The following is a 22,985-nucleotide window of genomic DNA, read 5'->3' on the forward strand; positions in this document are numbered from 1 at the left end:
CAGTTGATGTGCAACGACTGCTCGTGAGTGGACCAGGCGCCACCTGTGGAAATATCCCCACACCTGGCCTCCCAGCCAGAGCGACTGGCGTCCGACTCGATGACTATGTCCGGGGCTGACTCGAAAATTGCACGGCCATTCCAAGCCTGCATGTGCGTGAGCCACCACTGCATTTCGTCTCTCACTTCCTCGGACAACGGAATCATTTGAGAGTACGTGAGGCCCTTCCTGAGGTGAAACGCTTTCAGACGCTGCATGTCCCGATAATGAAGGGGCCCGGGGAATATGGCCTGAATGGAGGACGACAGAAGAGTTACCAACCGTGCCAACTGCCGGAGAGATATCTGAGGCTTCTCCAAAGTCTGGCGCAACTCGTGCCTGATCTTCACCATCTTCTTGGTGGGAAGACTTAAGGTGGAAGACACTGAGTCTATGCTGAACCCCAAAAAGGTTGCCTGCTGAACGAGAACCAAAAGGGACTTCTTCTCGTTGATAACGAAACCCAGTCCCTGAAGGAGGTTGACTGCAACTTGCAGCTGGATCGACAGCCGCCTGGGACAGTGGTCCATGAACAGCATATCGTCCTGGTAGATGATCATTCTCAAACCTCGCGCCAGCAGAAATTCCACAACCGGCCGAAGCACCGTTGTGAAGCAACACAGAGCGGAGGAGAACCCGAAAGGGAGTGTGGTGAATTCGTAAACCTGACTCTCCCACCTGAACTGAAGGAAACGCCGATGAGGTGGGAAGTTAGGTACTCGTCCTTCAGGTCTAACCTGACCATCCAATCCGATGGATGCAACACATCCCGCAAGAGTTGTATACCCTTCATTTTGAAATGGCGGTAAACCAGCCACTTGTTGAATTCCTTCAAGTTTATGACTGGCCACCGTCGACCTTGTCAACCAAAAAGAGATTGCTGAGAAAACCCCTAGGGTGTTCGCGCGTGCAACAAACCTTCCCTTTTGGGAGGAGGGCGCAAACCTCTTCGCGCACCAAGTCTGCATCTCGCTGCGAGAAAGTAATGGGGCGGGGCGATACAGCTGACACGGATGGCCATGAAACTCCTGTTGGAAGCCCTGGACCGTCTCCAGAACCCAAGCATCGCTTGTGAGGGAAACCCAAGCCGGAAAAAACTGCGCCAAGCGCCCCATACCCGCAAGGTTGCAAAGGGCATCCCACTCACCTCTTCCAGCACCCTGTTGCTGTCCTCTCTGGCAGCCTCGACCACGGAACCGCTGTCCTCGCGTCAGGTAGAAGTTGTTGAAGCGGGGTTGTCCTGGAACTGCCCGCGGCCAGGCCCTTGCCCCCGATCGGAGCTATTGCCATGGCTGAATGAGCGGCCCCTGCCACGTCCGGCCCTTTCAAAAACCTGTGGGGCAAAAACCTTTTTGATGTTGGACTGTGCCCTGTCCAGGTAAGTAAATGTAGCCACAAACTTGCCGAGCTCTTTGATGAAGGGGTCCACGAACAAGCCCCCTTGCGCCACAGCCCCAGCCTCTGAAGAGGCAAGATCACCCAGTTTAGGGTTGATCTCCGCCTCTCCGTTGAGAGAGCGCAATTGGCGTTCCCTAGGAACACAATGGCCTGGCGAAAGATCAGGAATTGTTCAGTTGGGACGAATACAAATTCATTAAACAAGATAATCCAATTTTACCTGTACTCTATATGCTCCCAAAGGTTCATAAGAGTGTTACTACCCCGCCTGGGGGAATAATATCTTTGTGTGGCAGCTTATTTGAAAATACGTCTAAATACATTGATTATTTTTTAAATCCGATTGTACAAACTCTGACATCACATGTTAAGGACTCTACGGATGTTTTAAAATGTATTTATGATATACGTTGGGATGAGAGTACCATGGTTTTACTGACACTTGATGTTGCTACGTTATATACTAGCATTAGACACAGTGACGGCTTAAAGGCTACCGAATATTTCTTAATTCAGAGACCCATTAGATTTTTAAAACAAAATCAAATGATTTTAGAAATGACATGCTGGTGTCTAACGAGAAACATTTTTGAGTACGATGGTGTGTGCCAGCAAGAACAGGGTACGGCCATGGGCACCTGCTTCGCCCCTAGTTATGCTAATTTACATCTGGGCTGGTGGGAGGAGCAGGTGTTCCAAGGGCCACCTTGGTCAGATCATGTTCTTTTATCAATCAGGTTAATAGATTACGTTTTTGTGCTGTGGCAGGGCACAGAAACAGATATAGAATCATTTTTAGAGGACCTGAATACAAATGTCATGAATATTACATTTGTAGGACATTGGAGTAAAACATCCATAGACTTTTTGGACATCAGAGTGAAACCAGAGGAGGGTAAACTTGTCACAACGATCTTCAGGAAGCCCACTGCGGGGAATACCATTCTGCACGCAGATAGTGCCCATCCTGTGCCCCTCATAAGGAGTATACCCTTTGGGGAGTTTTACAGGGCACGAAGGGCATGTAGCAATGATGAGGAATATTGTAAGGTGGAGCGGGAGATGACTAGCAGATTCCGGCAGAGAGGTTATTCACCTAGAATGATCCACGGGGCTGCCTTAAAAACTAAGAAACTAGAAAGACATAACATTTTATTTGGACCATCTAGAACACTACAAAGGAAGAAGAATCGAGTAACAGAACCAAATTCAGTTAACCACTTTTTTTATACCTACCTTTAATGTAAAACACAAGGAAGTGAGGTCCATTTTAAATTAACACTGGTATCAAGTGAGAAACGATCCAGTAGTAGACCCCAAAGTGAGTAAACACCTGAATCTAGTTTTTAGAAAGTCTAAATCATTATAGGATAGGATTTTGAGAAATAAGTATCAGGAATTGAGGAGGGGGGGGGGGAGCACCTTGCTGGCTGCAACAAAAAATGGGTTTTAAGAAATGTTTTAAGTGTAAGGCATGCACCCATGGAGTTAATCACACTCATTTTACAACATCTTTTAACAAAATGATTCCAATTAAGTGCTTTTTAAATTGTAGATCGAGTTTTGTGGTGTACATGTTCCAGTGGCCGTACAGAAAGATTTACATTGTGAGCACAACAGCACCAGTATTGTAAACGAATATTACAACATCGGAGAGCGATTGTAAATTTGGATGTCATACCCTATTGCTAGGCATTTCCAAACTCATCACCAAAGTAACCCCATAGGCTTGCAGTGTAGCTGTGTAGCTGAAGTACCTAGAAACGAAAGAGGGGGAAATAGGGAGAAGGAACTCCGTAGACTTGAAACGTATTTTAGATTGGAATGCGACAGTAAAGAACCAAACGGATTGAATATAGATGAGGATTTATATACTTGTCTAGGTTGAACTAATGATGAGATAGAATAAACAGTAATAATGAAATTGAAAAGGAGCAAGCACACACAAGTACCATTTTTGTTTTCAAAAAATCTTTTATTTAGTAATCTTATAAAAACAAAAGTTTTTTAAAACTGAAATGAAGGAATTAAGGAAGGTACAATTAGATATGATTGAAAAGAACAAAATACAAAAAGTAAGACAAATTTGTAGACATAATAAGTTTGAGGAAGCTGAGGGGATTGTAAAAACTTCTAATTAAGATCTGTGAAAACTGAGAAAGAAAGTATGGAATTGAAATACTTTTTATGTAAAGGATATACATTTTATATATTTTTTAGAAAAGTGAATGTTGTGAAGTATATGAAGGTATTTATTGTGGTTTTATATGTATATAATATACGGAAAGCACTTGCACTTTATGATCTAATACTGTAGAAAAGTATACGATTACTAATTGGGAGTAAATTGTAATTATATACTTAAGCCCTAGCTCTTTTCACTAAAAGGGTACTGTATATTCCTTGATATATATATATATATATATATATATATATATATATATAATTATATATATATATATATATATATATCTTGTTTACCGTTTATGTCTGAATGAAGCACTAGCACCTTTTAAAAAAAAAAATCATGAATTATGTCTTTAAGCGGAAGGAGTAATAACAGCCACTTGGCATGTTGAAACTGAAAAATGTGATACATATGGTATTTAGTAATGAAATGCAAGTAATGAATTTTGCCGCTATTTGAAATGGTAAAATACTGAGATAGAACATATATATGAAATATTTCATGAATATAATGAATCAATCATATAAATTGTTCAAATCAGCTCTTTTGCTAAGTGTGGAACTGGAAAAAGGCGAATTACTATGTATCACTGGTAGCCTGACAAGTTCTAAGATGGCGCCCGCAATGGCTTGTAATTTCCTTCCTCTTGGACAAACTGTTGTCCTTCATTGATATCTATGTTTGTTGAGTATTGTAATGGTGAAAAAAATGGCACTTCTACATAGTAGCACAACAAACAGGGGAGGGAGGGTCATAGGGAAAGCAAAGTTTCAAGACCTGCTACCGGTTCACTTCCCCAGCTACAAAATATGAACAACATAAAGAACCTGGGAGGTCTAAAAGCCAAATATCTTGGCCCGGCTGACTTGTGATTGACACTAGGTCAGTAGGTGCTACAGTCACCACTAGACTCAATTCTAAGGAACAATAAAAGAAGAAAGGAGTGACTAATGCAGTGCACGAAAGACACAACACAAAGGAGTAGTTCAAAAACTGGTCAACATGATCCAGATCATCTCATTATGGATTACCATCAAAGAGACCAAGTGATCAGTCATATCATCTGGCCGTCCAAACTGTGACCTGGCAAGTCCCTTGATCATCGAGACCCAATGCCACACAGTAAAGTTGTAGATACTGGATCAGGTCCACAGTTGTGTTTTTGTTTGGGATAGTGTGCTAATAATTCAGTGTTTTATGCAACATTATGTATTACTAGTAGTCAAAATGTAACCTCCATGCATATTATAAGGAAAAATGTATTCTAAAATGTGGTTTTCTTTTGTGGTACATTGGCACTATAAAGTAGGTTTAACAAGACCTAGCTAAAGAAAAAATGATTGCTATAATTAGATTCTTCCCCTACAAGATAGGGCGGTAGTTTTTTTTGGATCGTATCTGTTGCCCTTCTTAAAAATTGGTAATGCAATAGAAATAATCAGGAGTGTGGTGTCCCACTTATAACAGCAGCATTAAACACTCTGGTCAGTATGGGTCCCCATAAATCCTTAAAAGTTTTTAAAAGCATCTACTGGTACCCCAACAGGCACAGGGGCCCTCCCCCCTGTGCTATCGTGCAAAGCTAGCATCACCTCATCATTAGTTATATTTAGAGGGAAGGGATTATGCGTAGGCCTCATCCTGTGTGCCTAAGTACCATGTTCTTCATGCTGACAATGAAAAATGTTAGAGTAATGATTTACATTTAGGCATGGGCGGAAAATCCGTTCCGCTCGCGGATTTTGCGGATTTTCAGGAAATCCGCAATCCGCGAGATTTGCGAATTTCCCGCAAAATCCGCAAATCCGCGAGCAGCGGATTTTGCTCGCACTGCTCGCACTGTTCGCGTGAGTTCGCGCCCCGCGAATAAGTGCAAAATTACAGAAATACGATCTTAGCAAAACTGAAAGTAACTACTTACCAGGTTCAAAAGTTCAGGCTCATCATTAGTAGCCATTTCCTGTAGTGCTTCCTGAGGGGCCCCTCCAGAGTTCAGTTGCCAGTTGAAACTATTATGTGACCCTGCTCTGAACCTCAGAATAGTTACACATATGCCACAAAGGTCCTGAATTACAGCTAAGGGAGACAAGCAGGAGCCAGGCTGGAAGTTAAAATCCATTAATCAGCCCCTAATTCATTATTGTCAGTTGGGGCAGGGCAGGTGTTGTAACTAATTTTGCAACAATGAAAGCACTTAGCAAGTGCAAAAGATCACTAATCAGGGCGCACTAAGGAAGCAGGTGCCAGCTAAAAAAATATTCTGTGACACATTAATCAGCCCCAAATTAATTCAGGTCACTTGAGGCAGGGAAGGTGTGCTTTGCTTTGCCGAAAATAATGTACACTGGACAACCAGAGGGTGTGGTGATGAAACAGAGGGTGGCATGGGTGGGCCAGAGGGTGGCATGAGTAGTCAGAGAGTGGCAGTGGTGACAGAGAGTGGCATTGATGAAGAAGAGTGTCCCAAACAGGCTGGACACGTAGAAACAACAAGTTCGCAAAACTTGCGACCTGACAGGTAAGTTCGCAAATTGCGAAATTGTAAAAACCCTCGCGAACTGGCAGAAACACGGGCGAACACAAAAAAAAAAAAATTCGCGGGAATTCGCGGATTTTGCGGATTGCAAATCCGCAAAATTCGCGAACGCGAGATCCGCAAAATTCGCCCATGCTTGTTTACATTGTAATACTTCACATGGTACATGAGAAGTAATCTCTGGGGTATTTTCATTCGTTAGAAAAGGGGCTTTAACCGTGTCCCAAAAATGTTTACTATCATTGGATTCTGAGGCTAGAATTAGCCTGGACAATGCCTCTTCCTGGAGGGTATTTGTTCTAGCAATGATAGTCTACTTTATTTCAAGTCGAAGGGTTTTAATTAAAATGTTATCCCTTGGGGAGCTATGCGGGCCATCTTTAAGCACTGGGGTGCCCGAGTAAATGCGCGATCAAACCAATCCTTATTTTTAATGCTGGCAGGGTTCACTGTATGCGTCAGGAGTGTGTTAATTGTACCACCAATGCAGGTAAAGTCATCCAATAACCTAAAAGGGCTCACCTCGTCACTTAAACAATAATTCAACTCCATGAAAATCCTAGTTAACTCTCCAACATCACAGTGGGTTTGTGAGTCTCATGGCCGGGGGCCGTCCGAATCTCGCACACGTGGAATTTACCCGCACCGCAGCGGAATTCCACGCTCATTCAAGGGGTTAAAATGTCATAAAAAAGCTATTAGGGTCAATTCTTGCCCATTTAATCCTGATCCCATTAGACCTGGTGGGACTAATATTACCAGCTTTAGAAGGAGTACCATTTGTCATCACCAGATCAGGGTCACTTAGTATGGACTGGACAATGCTGTGAGTACCACACTTACTACATACTGGGGCGGACATCAATACATGGTCAATGATAGTAGCAGCATTTCTTCTGCTAAAAGTAGGGATTTGTACCCTGGTGTATCCTTGTTTACAGGTCAGAAGCAGCAGATCATGTTTTTTTTTATTTATTTTTTATAAATTTCTTTATTGGTATTTCAAGAACATACAATCCAAAGTCTTAGAATCGGCACGTACATTTAAAGAGCAACACAATCGCTATTCAGTACTGATATAGTTATTAGAGAGTTATACACTGCTTCCCATACGACTGATATTACTGACAGGCAATAAATACTAATCACCCACCGGTCCCCCAGGTTTCTCTCGTTTACAATCCTGAATGCGTAGTCGGTGACCCCTGTCGATAACTCCCTAAGCTCACGTCTCCCCGTGAGTGTGTTGTCGTGTCTTCCTGTAACCCCCCGGTGTCTGCGTCACGTCTGCCTCACTCTGGTCCGGGGTCTCCTGTGTAGTGCACCTTTCCAAATACAGCGCCCAATAGTTCTTGGGGCGGTTGCGGGGTGGTAATACTTCGGTATACAACACCGTTTGCGTGCAACAGCACAACATGTCCTTGGACCATTTATCAAGTGTCTGGGTGGGTCCGCGCATCCAAGTAAGCGCAACACATGGCTTAGCAATTAGAAAGGCCATATCAACAAGCCTTCTATGTTCTGGTAGGATATCTTTAGAGAACCCCAGCAGGGCCAATAGTGGGGTCGGAGCTAGTGTCAAACGAGTAATCCTATTCACTTCAGCATAGACCGCGCACCAAAAATCCGCAATTTTCGGGCAGAACCAAGCTAAGTGTAAAAAATCCGCAGATTGCTCCCTACATCTTTTACATCCGGGGCTCTCCCTCAGCCCGTATCTGAATAGCCGCTCGGGAGTGTAATAGACCCAATTTATACATTTAAAATGCATCAAGCGATGTCGGCCATTCAGCAACACTCTCTTAACATTTGTGCAGCAATAACGCCACTTATCCTCCGGGAGTTCAATTTCCAAGTCGGTCTGCCACGCTAAGCGAGGTTTTGCGTAGTCCGCCGTCCGTTTCGTGAGTGTTATGTGATACAGATTCGTGATCATTTTAGACGGAGACTTAGCGTTTATAATAAAATCATATGCTAGGACTACCTGGGGTTCAGTCATGTCTTCCCCCAGCAGTTCCTTCAAGGCATGTCTGACTCTATAGAACTGAAACTGCGATAGGAGTGTCCCAGGGGCATCCTCCAGGTCTATTTCCTCCCAGGTTCGTGCCTTACCTTCTGCGAAGAGGTCGCCTACACTATTAATATTCAATTTGGCAAGGGCAGACACCACTCCCCTGTCCTTACAGGGGTGGAGCCATGAAGACCAGGCTAACGGTGCCACTGGAGCGTATAGCAACGAGCAGGCTTGTGCATCCATAAGGTGAAACCACGCATGCGTCACAGCGTTCAGAGAGTCAATGATGCCTGTCCGCCAGTCCCTAGGACGGGACAGCAGTGCCGGCAAAGGAGTCCGATCAGCTACGATCGTTTCTATGCGCAAGTGCGTCGTATCGGTCGGCCCATGGATCCAGCCAAATGCGTGTGCGCCCTGTGTAGCATGGTTGTAGAGCTCCAAGTCTGGGGCATTTAAGCCACCGTCCTCAAAAGGGCGAACAAGTATGTCCCACGCTACTCTAGGTTGTTTCCAGCCCAAATAAGCTGCAGCACCAGAGTATAGAGCTGTCGGAAGAACGTCCCCGATAAAACCATGGGTATATTACTGAATAGGAACAGAAAGCGAGGGAGGACGATCATTTTTAATAGTGAAATGCGACCTAGCAGCGATAACGGGAGCTTCACCCATTTGTCCACATCATCCTCCAACCTGGAAACTGCTACCCCATAATTCTCTCAGAGAACCACCTCCGAGTGTGTGTGAAGCTTAATTCCCAAGTAGCGGACCGAGTCTGTGGTCCACTGTATGGGGTATTAAGAGTTAAATCTTGTGGTGGCGGGTGTTAATGGAAACATTAATGTCTTTGCCCAGTTCACGTGGATCCCCGAAAGTGAGTTGAACCGAACCACCTCCCGCAGCACTGTCGAAAGGTTGGTCTCCGGGTGCCGCACATATAAAAGGGTATCATCTGCGTACGTAGACACTATCAGGTTGTATCCGGGGAAACGTATGCCACGATGGCCATGGTATTCGCGCAACACGCAGGCTAAGGGTTCCGCAGCTAGGGCGTACAGTAGAGGCGAAAGTGGGCATCCGTGCCTCGGCTAATATTGAAAGGGTCAGTCGTGAGTGAGCCTATGCGGACCCGGGCTGAGGGGGAAGCATAAAGCGTGTTCAGCAGTTGAAGAAAATGACCGCCTACTCCCATGCGGCTCAGTACCAACCTAAGGAAGGGCCATTTGACGGAATCAAAGGCCTTTTCCATATCCAGGACAACCGCTACCGCCAGGATTTCCTGACGTGTGTGTTGAAACACCGCAAACACAGTCCTCAGATTGTAATTGAGGTTGTGATTGGGGACAAATCCTGCTTGTTCCGGGGCCACCAGCTTGGGTACCAACGGACACAAAGACTGGTAGCGATAATTTTCACGAAGATCTTCGCGTCGACGTTCAGTAATGAGATCGGTCTGTACGACGCACAGTCCTCCGGGGGTTTCCCGAGTTTTAAAATAGCCACTATGATTGCTTCTCGCATCGTGGGGGGCATGTCGCCAGCCTCCGCAATCTGCTCACCCAGCGTCCATAATCTGGGGATCAATAGATCAGAATACGTTTTATAGAACGCTACCGTCAGGCCGTCACAGCCCGACGCACTCCCAGCCCGCATGGAAGACAGCGCCCAGACAACCTCCTCTCTCTCAAACGGTCGAACCAAGAACTCGCGGTGCGCGTTAGATAGCCACGGTAGTTGTATGTGCATTAGATAATCAAGAATATGCTCTTCCGGAATTGAGCCCCTGGAAGTATACAACGACACGTAAAAATCCTGAAAGCGGGTTGCTACCTGCATGTCTGTCAGCAGTTCCCCGGTCTGGGGTGCCCTCATCTCGGGTACCGTCGCGTTCTGCTTGCGTTGCCTCGCCATTTTAGCCAGTACCGTCCCCGGTCGCTCTCCCTCACCATAGGACCTCACAATGGCATACTCCCCCAAATATTTCACCTCTGCATCCGCCTCTTCGTGGTATTCACGGATCGTTTGAGCTAATTCTCCGAGCAGCTCTGCACTAGAATCACGCAGTCGCCTCATCTCAATGTCCTTGAGGTTAGTTTCTAGTAGTGACATGCGTCCCCTGATCGATTTAAGAACGCCCGCATGCTTAGATATAGCCACTCTGCGTATAAATGCTTTGAAGGTCTCCCAGACCATCAAAAAGGAGTCGACTGATCCGACATTTTTATCGAAGAACTCCTCGATAGTGGCGGCTAATTCTTCCCGAAAGGCTGCATATAGTAGCGAGTATGGGGGGAAGCGCCAAGAAAAAGGAGGAGGGCGTCTCGCCAAAGCTCTAAGAGTCAGCAAGACTGGGGAATGATCGGAATAGGTGCGCGGCAGTGTTGTACACGACTGTACCTGAGTGAGGAGATGTGAGGCTATCAGCCAATAGTCAATACGGGTATGGATATCGTGCGGAGAAGAGTAGTGTGCATCCTCCCTGCTTCGGGTGTCTGGTCCTCCATACGTCCTGCAATTCCAGGCGCATCATCTAAGCCTCCAATACCCTGGCAGATGCCGAAGGGCGTCTATCAGGGCCGTCCGATCTATCAAGTGGAGGTTGGCGGACCATGTTTAAGTCGCCACCCCATAGGACATGTCCCCCACAAAGGTCTCTCACCTTGGAAGCCAGCGTCAAATAAAAGGCGGGGCAATCAAAGTTGGGGCCATAAGTGTTATTCCCTTACCAGCACAGCTTACCTGAGCACACTCCCTGACGAGTCCACAGAACTGATGGAACACCTTCACTTCAAGATACTGGCCAGCCCCACCGCCGCCCTCCGAGGAACCCTCATCTACCGACCCCCTGGACCCCGCGGACCCTTCGCCAACTCCATCACGGACATTATCTCCCCGCAGGCCATCGCATCTTCCAACTACACCCTGCTGGGAGACCTCAACTTCCACCTCGACAATCAACTGGACCCCAACACCACATCCCTCCTGGACAACCTCCACAACATTGGACTCCGCCAGATCGTGACTGAGCCCACGCACTCAGCAGGACACACCCTCGACCCCCTCTTCACTACAGGAAACTCCATCACCTTCAGCCACACCACCAAACTCCCATGCGTCCACTTCACCTTCAGAACACCCACCATCCACAGACACCAGCACCTGCTTCCACAAAGAAACTGGACCAAAATCACCGATGACCAGCTCACCTCCTCACTCAACAACTCCACCCCAACCATCGCGGAAAACGACGACCCCAACACCACAGCCCGAACCCTGCATAGATGGATCTCGGACAGCACCAACACCATAGCCCCCCTCAAGAAAAACAATACCCGTGCCAAGAAAGCCAGATAGTTTACCACCGAACTTCGAGAGTCCAGGCGCACATGCCGCCGCCTTGAAAAGGCCTGGAGAAATACCAAATCCACAGAAGCCCACAACAACTTCAGAGCCGCCACCAACGCCCACCATCACCCACCATCAACTCATCAGAGAAACGAGGAAAAATCGATTGAAGACAGAATCTCCACCCACGCACACAACAGCAAGGAACTCTTCAGCATCATCAAGGAGTTCGCCCAACCCACCAGCGAGTCTACCGACATCCCTCCCTCACAAGACCTCTGCGACAAACTCAGCATCTTATTCCACCACAAAATCAAGAGCATCTACGACAACTTCGACAAAGACAACCAACACACTGAACCCTCACCAACCACCCCCCACACCCGGAAACCAGCGATTGATGACTGGACAGCCCTCACCACCGAAGACACACTGAAGACAATGAAGTCAATCCACTCAGGGGCCCCCAAGGACCCCTGCCCCCACCACATCTTCAACAGAGCCGCCAACACCATCGCACCCATGCTCCGCCAAACCATCAACCGCTCCCTGGCGACCGCCTCGTTCCCCGACGACTGGAAACACGCCGAGGTCAGCCCCCTCCTAAAGAAACCCTCAGCGGACCACACCGACCTCAAAAACTACAGACCCATCTCCCTGCTCCCGTTCCTAGCGAAAGTCATCGAGAAAGCCATCAACAGCCAACTCGCCACATTCATTGAAGAACACAACATCCTCGACTCCTCCCAATCCGGCTTCAGAAAAAACCACAGTACGGAAACCGCCCTCCTCGCCGCAACAGACGACATCTGCACCTCACTGGACAAAGGAGAAACAGTAGCCCTCATCCTCCTCGACCTATCAGCGGCGTTCGACACAGTCTCCCACCGCACTCTAATACGCAGACTCTACGATGCAGAAATCCAGGACAAGGCCCTCGACTGGATCTGCTCCTTCCTCTCCGGCAGGACGCAGCGGGTCAGACTCCCCCCTTTCCTCTCGGACCCCACACCAATCACCTGCGGAGTCCCCCAGGGCTCCTCCCTCAGCCCGACGCTCTTCAACGTCTACATGGCTCCACTTGCCCCCATCGTCAGAACCTACGGACTCAACATTGTGTCATATGCAGACGACACCCAGCTCATCCTCTCCCTATACAACGAGCCCAACACCGCCAGACACAACTTTCGAGAAGGCATGGAAGCCGTCGCCAAATGGATGAAAAACAGCTGCCTTCAACTAAACACCAACAAAACGGAAGTACTCATCATGGGCCCAAACCCCGACGCCTGGAGCGACACCTGGTGGCCCACCGCCCTCGGAAACCCGCCAACCCCCACAGACCACGCACGCAACCTGGGAATCATCCTGGACTCCGAGCTCAAAATGGACCGCCAGATCAACTCTGTCTCATCTTCCTGCTTCCACACCCTCCGCCTCCTTCGTAAGACCTTCAAATGGATCCCCCTCGAACACCGAAAGACAGTCACTCACGCCCTGGTCACCAGCAGACTCGACTACGGCAACGCACTCTACGCCGGAATAAACAAAAACCTCATCCGCAAGCTACAGAACATCCAGAACGCCGCCGCAAGACTGGTCCTCAACCTGCCAAAACACTGCCACATCTCCCAGCACCTGCGCACACTCCACTGGCTCCCCGTCGAGGCGAGAATCACCTTTAAGATGCTCACCCACGCACACAAGGCCCTCCACGGCACCGGACCAGCATACCTGAACAGCCGACTCCAATTCCACGCACCCCAAAGGACCCTACGATCAGCCCAGCTTTCCTACGCCGTGGTCCCCCGCACGAGAAAGACCAGATCGGGAGGCCGCTCCTTCTCCTTCCTCGCGGCCAAAGCATGGAACGCCCTTCCGCTCCACCTCAGACAGACAACATCGCTCCCCATCTTCGCAAGAAACCTCAAAACGTGGCTCTTCGACAGACCCCTCCTTGATGGAATGGAACCTGCACCCCCCCACCCCTAGCGCCTTGAGACCCTTACGGGTGAGTAGTCGCGCTTTAACAAACTCCTGATTGATTGATTGATTGATGATGACGTAGCGCCCCTCTCCGTCGGTGCCAACCGGGGATAGTGTCAATGAGGCTTTAGGGTTCATCCAGGTCAATACACCTCTGGCGCGGGAGGTAAAACCAGCTGCATGTATATTATTAGACAGACCCCTGTACTGTAATGTGGGGCTATCAGGTCGCAAGTGGGTCTCTTGCAATAGTGCTATGTCTATCGCGTGCCTAGAAAGATATTGTAGAACACGTCTGACCTTTCGGTGGTCATTCAAGCCTCTTACGTTCCAAGTCAGTAAGGTAATTGTGTCAGTATCCCGTTCTTGTTGGGTCATGTCGGGAGAGATAGTGCATATGCGTTACTAAGTATTGTATTTCGTGCTAGCGTTTGATGGTCTCACTCTGTCATATCCGTGCCTGCAAGACTCTCATCTAACCTGAAAGAAAACCAACAGACCCACCGCTGTCAATTCTAGGAATAGATTATACAGTTCCCCTCCCTGTCCTGCCCACGCTTGCCCTTCCCCAACTCGCCTGCGATCCCTCCACCCTTCCACCCTCAGTCCCACAACAAATCTCAGAACTCTCCCCCTCCCCTCCCCCCTCCCCATGAACCCAAACATCCATCACGAAAATAAAAGAAAAATGAAAAAGTAGAGGAGTCCCCAAACCTAGGAGATCCCTCAATGAGTGTGTATTACACGCTGGGGCATAGGTAGCTTGCCAACAGTAGGTATAGTAAAAAGTCTCACGATGTGACGTGCTGCTTCGCCCCTCCCCCGCCCCCTAAATACAAATAAAGTAAATAGCAAGTGATCTTGAATACTGCAATACATCATAATCAAAGAATAACATCCAAACGCAATATCTGACGACATGACATTTTAGCTCTCCTCCCAACCAACCGTATGTAGTTCAATGCCAGTCCAGCATAACCAGTTCTAAGCAAGTGGCTCAGCTCATTTAAGAGTGTCTGGAGTAGGCTCGGCAGCGCAGGGACCCCAGTCTCACATAAAAGCATTGTTTTTCCCCCTCTAAAGCAGTGTGTGACACTACTCTAATACTGGTATTGACCCCGCCATTCAATGTACCCCACCCTTCTCCTTACCCCGCATGTCTGAAGTCTCCACAAAGCCAAAACATCGGCCTAGGGCAGGGGTTGTAGGGTCATCAAGAGCAACATACAAGACGAAAAGATCCAGGCCCCAAATCTCGGGGCTACGCTTTACTCAGTCTTAGTGCCATATGACGGACTTGTCGTCCCTGCCGATCGTAGACTGCTGTGTCAGTCCTGTTCATCCAAGGAGCCCTAGGCAGAGTCTGTAGGTTGTCCGGACTCCGCTGTGTGCCTTCCCTATTTCCTCCACTCCTTCAGGGCTTTCTGTAGAGCTCTCGGGTCCGTGAATATCAAAGACTTCCCCTGTCTGTTGACCCGCAGTTTGGCCGGGTACAACATGGCGTAATCAGCACCTAATTCTCGAAGCTGCCGTTTCATGGGTAAAAATTGTCGCCTCGCCTCCTGTACCCTCGCGGTGAAGTCTGGGAAGAGAGAGAGCGTAGAGCCTTCATAGGTCAGCGGCTGTTTTTCTCTAGCAAGCCTCAATGCCGTGTCTCGGTCTCTGTAGTTGAGTAGCTTGGCTATGATGGGGCATGGAGGAGCTCCAGGTTTAGGCCTCGGTCCCAGAGTACGATGTGCTCTCTCAATGACAATGTCAATGCGTGTTTCCTGTGTCACAGGATTCACAATCACATCCGCACTCTATTGAGTATTTTCATATGTCGGTGAACCAATTTATTAAATAAATTTCTTTACTCGATTGTTTGATTTGATTTCATTTAATTCTCATGAAATTTTCAATGTTCATCTCTCATTATCCTTTTTGTTTCAATCACAATATTGTAATCATCATTTTATACATTGCCCGATGCATTTCGAGCTACACAGCTCTTCCTCAGGGGACTTTGTGTCTGAAAACCAAAATATATTCCTTTACTAATAGTATATCGATTTAGTTTGAAAGCAAGCAAAATACATCCATGATAAATCATTTACTGTCACTAGTTGAATGTGAACACTTTTTTCAAGTTCCCCAGCGTGAAAACAATTCTCCATATGCACAAAGTGATCAAAATAATATAGTACCTTATATCCCCGTATTCAAATCGGAGACATAAATACACGTGAGTTTAGTAACTGACCTGTACCCTCATGGTTTGTGTACGAAGCTGTGTGCTGTAACGAAAAAAGTGAACGCGCTGGTGTTACAACCTTGGCTGAATGTATGATAAAATGTGGCGAGCGTTTGTCTCCCACCCGTAAAGGCTTCTAATCTAATCTTACCGAATGCTTGTCCGTGTGAGTTCCAACGGTGGACCGTCGGCGTGCGTCGCTTTCTCTGCCAGGTGTCTCTATGGTATATGTACCGGTCACGTGGGACCGCTTTGTTTACTTCCGCAGAGTGACGCTCGGAGCGCGCTGACTCTGTGTGATGCCGATTACGCGTATACCAGTGATGTGATCTATTGCGCAAACATTGCATGTAACTGAGCTAAACGTGAATAAAGGTTTTGAAAAAAAATATTTTGAAAAAAACGGAAGAGTGTTTTGAATAATGTGTTGAAGAATGTGTTAAAAAACCAATGGTTGTTTGTGGTCACCTTGATGCGGGGGAAACATGATAATCTGTACTGAATAATTCAATCTGATTAATACATATGAAATGAAATGAAATGAAAAATTATATTTATATAGCGCACACATACCCTAAAGCCTCGCGGCGCTTGAACTGAAAGTGTGGTAAGCAAATAGCAAGATTAACACAATTTGGCAAACAGGTAAGTTTTTAAAGTCTTCCTAAAGACCATCAGATTGCTGACTTCACGCATGCTTGGGGGGAGTGAGTTCCACATCTTCGCTGCTAAGTGTGAAAACGCCCGACCACCCCAGCGAGCCCTGTTGACTTTAGTTGTCGTGGCAAAATGGAGGGTGCTGGAACGAAGGGTTCTCGATGGGACGTAGGGTACAACCAGAGGGAGCAAAATGGCTGGGCCTGTTCGGTGAAAGGCTTTGTGCACAATGCACATAGCTTTAAAATGCATTCTGGCAGCTATTGGGAGCCAGTGGAGTTCTTTTAAAGCCTTCCTAGCTGATTGGCCCCGGGGAATGCCGAACAGGAGTCGAGCAGCACAGTTCTGCGTAACTTGGAGTCTATTGATCACTGCTACCGGAGCACCCAGATATAATGCATTTCCATAGTCCAGGCGGGAGAGTATCAGGGCCTGAACCATGATCCTCCTCGCCTGGAAAGGAAGCAATGGGAGAATCTTCCGTAGCATTCTCAACAGACCAATGCAGATGGAAGCAGTTTTGGTAGCCTGCACAGAAAAATCCAATGATTTATCCAGCCAGACTCCGAGGCTTTTGATGTGGGGTTTTGGCAGGGGGGGAACCCCCAGACAGGCGGGCCAGATGGGGGCCAGAATGGTAGGTGCGGAATTGCCCAGTAGCATAATCTCCGTCTTCTCCCCGTTGAGTCTGAGACAGGAGGAGTGCATCCACTTGGCTACTGCCTCTAGACAGGGCCCTAAGGTGTTGGATGAACCCTCCGTGTGATCCAGAGAGACCACAAGTTGGGTATCATCCGCGTAGGTGACAATACGCACACCGAAGGGCTGTACTATCCCTGCCAGAGGACTCATGTAGACATTAAAGAGCGTGGGGCTCAGGGCCGAGCCCTGAGGAACCCCACAGCTCAGAGGGTGTTTCGAGGATGTTACCTCGCCCTCAAACACCTGGAAGAAGCGCTCATCCAGGAAGGAGGTCAGCCATTTCAGGGCCGCGCCCGACACGCCCATGCCTTTGAGACGATGTAATAGTGTGGCATGGTTAACCGTGTCGAACGCGGCACTAAGGTCTAATAATATAATGGCTGCCTTCCCTCCCTGGTCCAGCACAGATCTTGTTTCTTCCGTTACTGCAAGTAGAGCAGTTTCGGTGCCATGTTGAGGGCGGAATCCTGTCTGGGAGGCACAGAGTAGGTTGTTGGACTCCAGATACTCTACCAAGATGTTATTGATGTGCCTCTCCAGCAACTTACTCATCCAAGGGAGAAGGGAGATGGGGCGGAAGTTAGCCAGGTTGTTCTGGTCTAACGAAGGTTTTTTTAGAAGGGCCCTTACCATTGCACATTTCCACTGGGCTGGAACCATGCTGGAAACAATAGATGAATTTAGGACATCTATGATGACAGGACATATTGCCTCGCTGGCCTTAAGGAGGGTCTGAGGAGGTGCAGGATCGTTAGGAGATCCTGAGGTGACTTTCGAGAAAATTTTCTTCAGTGCTGTTGGATCAAGAAGAGGGAACTCCTCAAGCGAACTGTGGACTGGAGTGTTCACTTTAAGGTCATCAGTGATGTCCCGTTTCTCTGTATCGGTGGGAAAGGAGGAGTAGATGGTCAAAATTTTTTGAGAGAAAAAAGTTGCCAAATTGTTGCAACGGGCTAGTGCCCCAGTAGGGGAGACGCACTCAGGGGGCGGGGAGATTAGTGACTTAGCTATTTTAAATATTTCTCTAGGCGAGTTAGCAGCTGACTTGATTTTAGAGTCATAAAATTGAATTTGTGCGCTTTTCATTTCTCTCTTATATAATTTAATCGCAGCTCTGTACTCAGATTTCTTAGATTGTGAGTATTCTCGCCTCCAGGCTCTCTCCAGCTTGCGACACAATTGTTTCATGGATCTCAGGGTGGGGGTGTACCATGGGGCCACTTTGCATCGCTTAATGGACTGTAGAGATATTTTAGGGAGGACCTGGTCCAAAGTATCCGTGATCCAGTTCTCATAGTTAGCCGTAGCTATACTGGGATTCATGGATTTGGAGGGTGCACGCTTCTTAAGTGCCAATTCCCAATCAGACAGAGGCAATGAAGCCCATTTCCTGCCCTGGTGCTTATTCTTATTTTGAGACCTAGGGGGAGTATTAATCGGCCATGTAAAAGGTACTAAGTAATGATCGGTCCAAGGCAAAGGCCTAGGAATTTCCACTGTGAGACTGTCCAGGTTACTGAAAATATGGTCTAGAAGATGGCCTTTATTGTGTGTTGGGTGGACACCTTTTTGCAACAAATTGATGGCTTGGAGATTGAGTCGAAGATTAGTAGCTGGAGTGTCTAGGGGGTCATCTAGGTGCAGGTTTAAGTCGCCTAGCAATGTAAAATTTGCAGCCAAAAGCAGCTGATTAGCCGCCGCATCTGTCAGCTCAGTGATAAAGTTATTCAACGGGCCCGGGGGACGATAAACTAAAATGCCCGAGAACGTAGATGTTGGGGAGAACTCAAGAGTAAAATACAGACTTTCACATGCTCGCATGAGCGGGATGGAGATGCGGCAGCGGAAGATATCTCTGTAAATGATGGCCAGCCCTCCACCTCTGTGTATCTTACGATCTAATCGTTTTAGGGTGTAACCATGGGGAATGGCCCATACTACGGTGGGATCCATTTCCAGCTGGAGCCATGTCTCAGTTAAAAAAAGGACATCAGGATTGAGTTCCTCGATCAACATGGCTAATTCAGTACAGTGTCTGGGTAATGATCTGCAATTAAGTAGATACATTTTCCGGTCATGACCAGGAGGTTGTATTGGTGTGCTTGAGACAGATGTAACCCAATTGCAACTTTTACAATGAGCCTTAGGATTCGTTGGGTTAACAGAGTGCAGACATGAGGGGCTGACATGAGGACGTACATTCAGCAGAGATGAAGCGCTATAAGTAATACAAGGGCCTACCATGGTGCTTGGTATGGCAGAGCGCCAGGAGCGTCTGGACGCGGACTGGCGCAGACTGGCTTCTCTTTGGCGCCTCTTCGGCGCTTCTATCGCGCTTCCGCTGCGCGTCACCGCTGCGCGGTAAGATCGATTTATATAGATTAAGGGATGTTAAGAACTAGAGCGTCACCCTCCTAAAGATGGCCGCCCTGCGTGGGCTATTCAGGAAGTAAGAAACGCTTTCCTCCCTCCACATCAAACAGCATGAGAGCTGCGGTGGACCGGGGAGTCAGCGCGTAGGTAGGCACAGATTAGCGGTATTTAACAGTTTTAAAAACAGCTTCCATAAATGACACAATTAAAAATTGCCTGCTAGCAGAAATGCTACTATCCCACTGAGCGCTAGGCACAACGATGTTTCAAGTTCAGCATTTGTACACGAATGCACTGAACCCTTTTGTAGTCCGAGGGACGCTAAGAACTAGAGCGTCACCCTCCTAAAGATGGCCGCCCTGCGTGGGCTATTCAGGAAGTAAGAAACGCTTTCCTCCCTCCACATCAAACAGCATGAGAGCTGCGGTGGACCGGGGAGTCAGCGCGTAGGTAGGCACAGATTAGCGGTATTTAACAGTTTTAAAAACAGCTTCCATAAATGACACAATTAAAAATTGCCTGCTAGCAGAAATGCTACTATCCCACTGAGCGCTAGGCACAACGATGTTTCAAGTTCATTTCAAGTTTCAAACATTTTGCAAAAAAACTGTACATGTCAATTCTGATCCTCTAGAGTGCGGGAGGCACCCTATATGGTTGCTGTTGTCAGATGGTGCTACAGAAAGCAACTAAGTTCGATCCTTTCATTTAACCCTTTCGGGTGTAGGGTGCATAAAAAGTCAATCCAAAATGTTTCTCTTTGCAGTAAGTGATTGTTCGTGTCTCTTCCTGGCACATTCTCAACTTTTTCTAGGAGGCAAAATTTCAATTGTGCTGGATTATGTTTCGCTTCGTTGAAGTGCACCGCAACTGGGGATTTCTGATTTTTCAACCTTATATTACTTTTGTGTTCAACCACTCGGGTTTTTATTTTCCTCTGAGTTTTTCCCACGTATGCTAGGCCGCATGGACATTTCAATAGATATATCACATTGTTGGTATCACATGTGCCTGATACTTTAAGTGTGATGGGTGTACCTTTTGTGGGATGATTAATTACATTCCCCTTGATTATGGCTGAACAATTACCGCAGTTGTAGCAAGGAACTGTTCCTTTGTGTACGTCAGTGACTTTGTGTTGTGTTGGTTTGATTAGTTCCTTCAGATTTTTAGTCCTCTCATATGCAAATATTGGTGCATTGCTGAACTGTCCTTTGAAATCCTCCTCTAGGGCCAATAGTGGCCAATGTTTCATTATGGTTTTTTTGATGGAAAAACTTCTTGTTGAGAATTTTGAGACAAACACTGATCTTTGTGTTTCTGGTTTGACTTGTGTGGATAACAGATGGTGTCTCTGTAGTTTGTCCGCTCTTTCCGCAGCTGCTTCCAGGATGGGCTCAGGGTATCCTCTGTTTTTAAATTTGAGTAAAGTTTCTTTTTTGTGTTTGTTATACAGTTCTGGTGTTGACGCAATTCTCTTGATTCTGATCAGTTGAGAAAATGGTAAGTGTTTTTTTCAATGACAAACATCCCCGAAAAGGCTGTGTCACCTAACAGTTTCTTTAACAGGGCCTCTACAAACAGCTCCATATTCCCCGTTTGTGTGTCCTCCGGCAGGCCTGTGATGCGTATATTGCATCTCGGGGACCGCGCCTCCAAGTCCTCTGTCTTGTCTTGTAGGAGTTGCATCACCCTGCCAACCTGCTTATGTTCTGAGTCTAGGGTGGTTTGCGCCTCTTCTACCTCCCCTATACGTTGCTCCGACATGTCGAGACGTTTGGCGTGTTTGTCCAATTGCTCCGCCATCCGATCCATGCGGTAGGTGAGAGCGTCCATCTTCGTTCCTAGTGAGGTGATCCCACCCTGTCAGTTTTTTTCCATGGCCATTAAGATGCTACGGAGATCAGCTTCTGCTGGGTCTCTTTCCGCAGACGTCTCAGCCCCGGAAGTGTTGGTCTCAGAGAGGGTGTCGCTGGATTTTGACTTTGTTATCAAAGGTCAATTTAGGTTGGATCCTGTCTGGGCACCCCATGTCCGCGTGGTAATTCTCAGTATCTATGGGGCAAGCGTTTCGGGGGTCTCAGAAATCTTCCGTAGTCGTCCACGCTGCTCTCAACCAACCGCGCTGTCCGGGTTAGGATAGGGGGGGGGGGTCCCTCTCAGTAGAGAGCCAGGCCAGTTTCAAGTGGAGCAACTCCTAATCTGTTTTGAGCAAAAGTCTGTGCAGCCCTCAGCCTCTGTTCCCCACTCCGTCGCCAGAACCACAGGGGCCCAACATGTGAAAGTTTGTGCCGCTGAGTAAGGCCTATGTTGGTATCTGCTGGAGCTGTGTGGGATTGAGCTCCTCTTGTCTGTCCGGGCGCAGTGAGTCCCCGCGCGGCTACGGCCAGCCCTCCTTGCCACAGTGATGTGCCCCAGAGTCCGTCCCCGCCCTGTACCTTTCACAATGGGGCAATCTTGTCGTCCCCGGGCCTCCTGTAAGTTCTCCGCTGCTCCGTGGGGTCCCAAGGACCGCAGGGGGGTGGGAGGTCACCCGATCAATAATCTACTTTGCAGTCACCCAACAGACGGAAACGCCCATCGCCGGTTCTTCTCTGTCGTGCCGGCAGAGGGGGATTTGGGGGGGAGGAGGGGGGGGACTTCCGACAACACGAGGTGCCTCTAAATGTTGAGCATCTGTGTTCCGGGGGTCTAGGCGAGGCAAAGCCACTATCTAGGATGAGCCGCACTTCGTTATCGGCGTCGTGATGCTTCTCTCTGAGTTTCGCCGCACAGCGGTCTATTTGCAGGCCTAGCCGAAGCCGAGCACTCGCGTAGTGTAGCTCTGCTGCGGCTTGAGTGTTCCGGTGGCGCTCTCCTGCCTGCACCTCCCGCTTGCCAGTCGATTACTAGGGGACGATCCTGGAGTGGCGACTCTCTGCCCCCGCGCTCCGGGTGAGTTGAATCCCAGCGGTGGAGGCACTCCTTCCCGGGGTCCCGATGGATGTTTGCGCCACTCCGCCAGGCCCGGCGTCTCTCGGCTCACTCTGCTCCTCGGTCCCGCAGTCCGCCTCGGTGCTTACCTTCCGCACAGGAGCCCCAAAATCGCTCCGCAGCTGCCTCAGATGTTCCGGCGGTAGGAATCGGCCAAATGAGGGTCTCAGATCACCGCTATTATCAGGATAATTAACAGGATGGCAATGGAGGCGAGGGAGCTCTCGGCTCAATCAGCCATCTCGGTTGCGAGCTAGCTCCGCCCCCAGCTGCAGATCATGTTTTGCAATAATTAAATTAAGGGCGTAATTGTGCAATTGCCATATTTCTTTTCATTGACTGAACCTCGTCTGACCAGATGTCTCTTTACTTGATGCTGTTCTCCAAACATGTCGCAAACACCACTCTTTTCCAGTGTGCATTGTGCAAATCACACAGCACATAGCAAAGGTCTTTGCCTGTGTCCTTCGCTTCCTCTTGGATTATGCTTTACACAACCCCACACTGTCATTATCAAAGGCTATCCCAATCTGAATGCCTTCAA

At 47.9% G+C, this 22,985-nt stretch overlaps 1 protein-coding gene across 4 annotated transcripts in view; it reads left to right on the top strand.

Moving 5' to 3' along the window:
- Nucleotides 1-22,985, top strand: part of BLTP3A (bridge-like lipid transfer protein family member 3A) — a 636,759-nt gene that overhangs the window by 287,695 nt on the left and 326,079 nt on the right. The gene's annotated exons all lie outside the window — the stretch shown is intronic.

Source organism: Lissotriton vulgaris, chromosome 5 (genome assembly GCF_964263255.1).
Source record: "Lissotriton vulgaris chromosome 5, aLisVul1.2, whole genome shotgun sequence".
NCBI lineage: Eukaryota > Metazoa > Chordata > Amphibia > Caudata > Salamandridae > Lissotriton > Lissotriton vulgaris.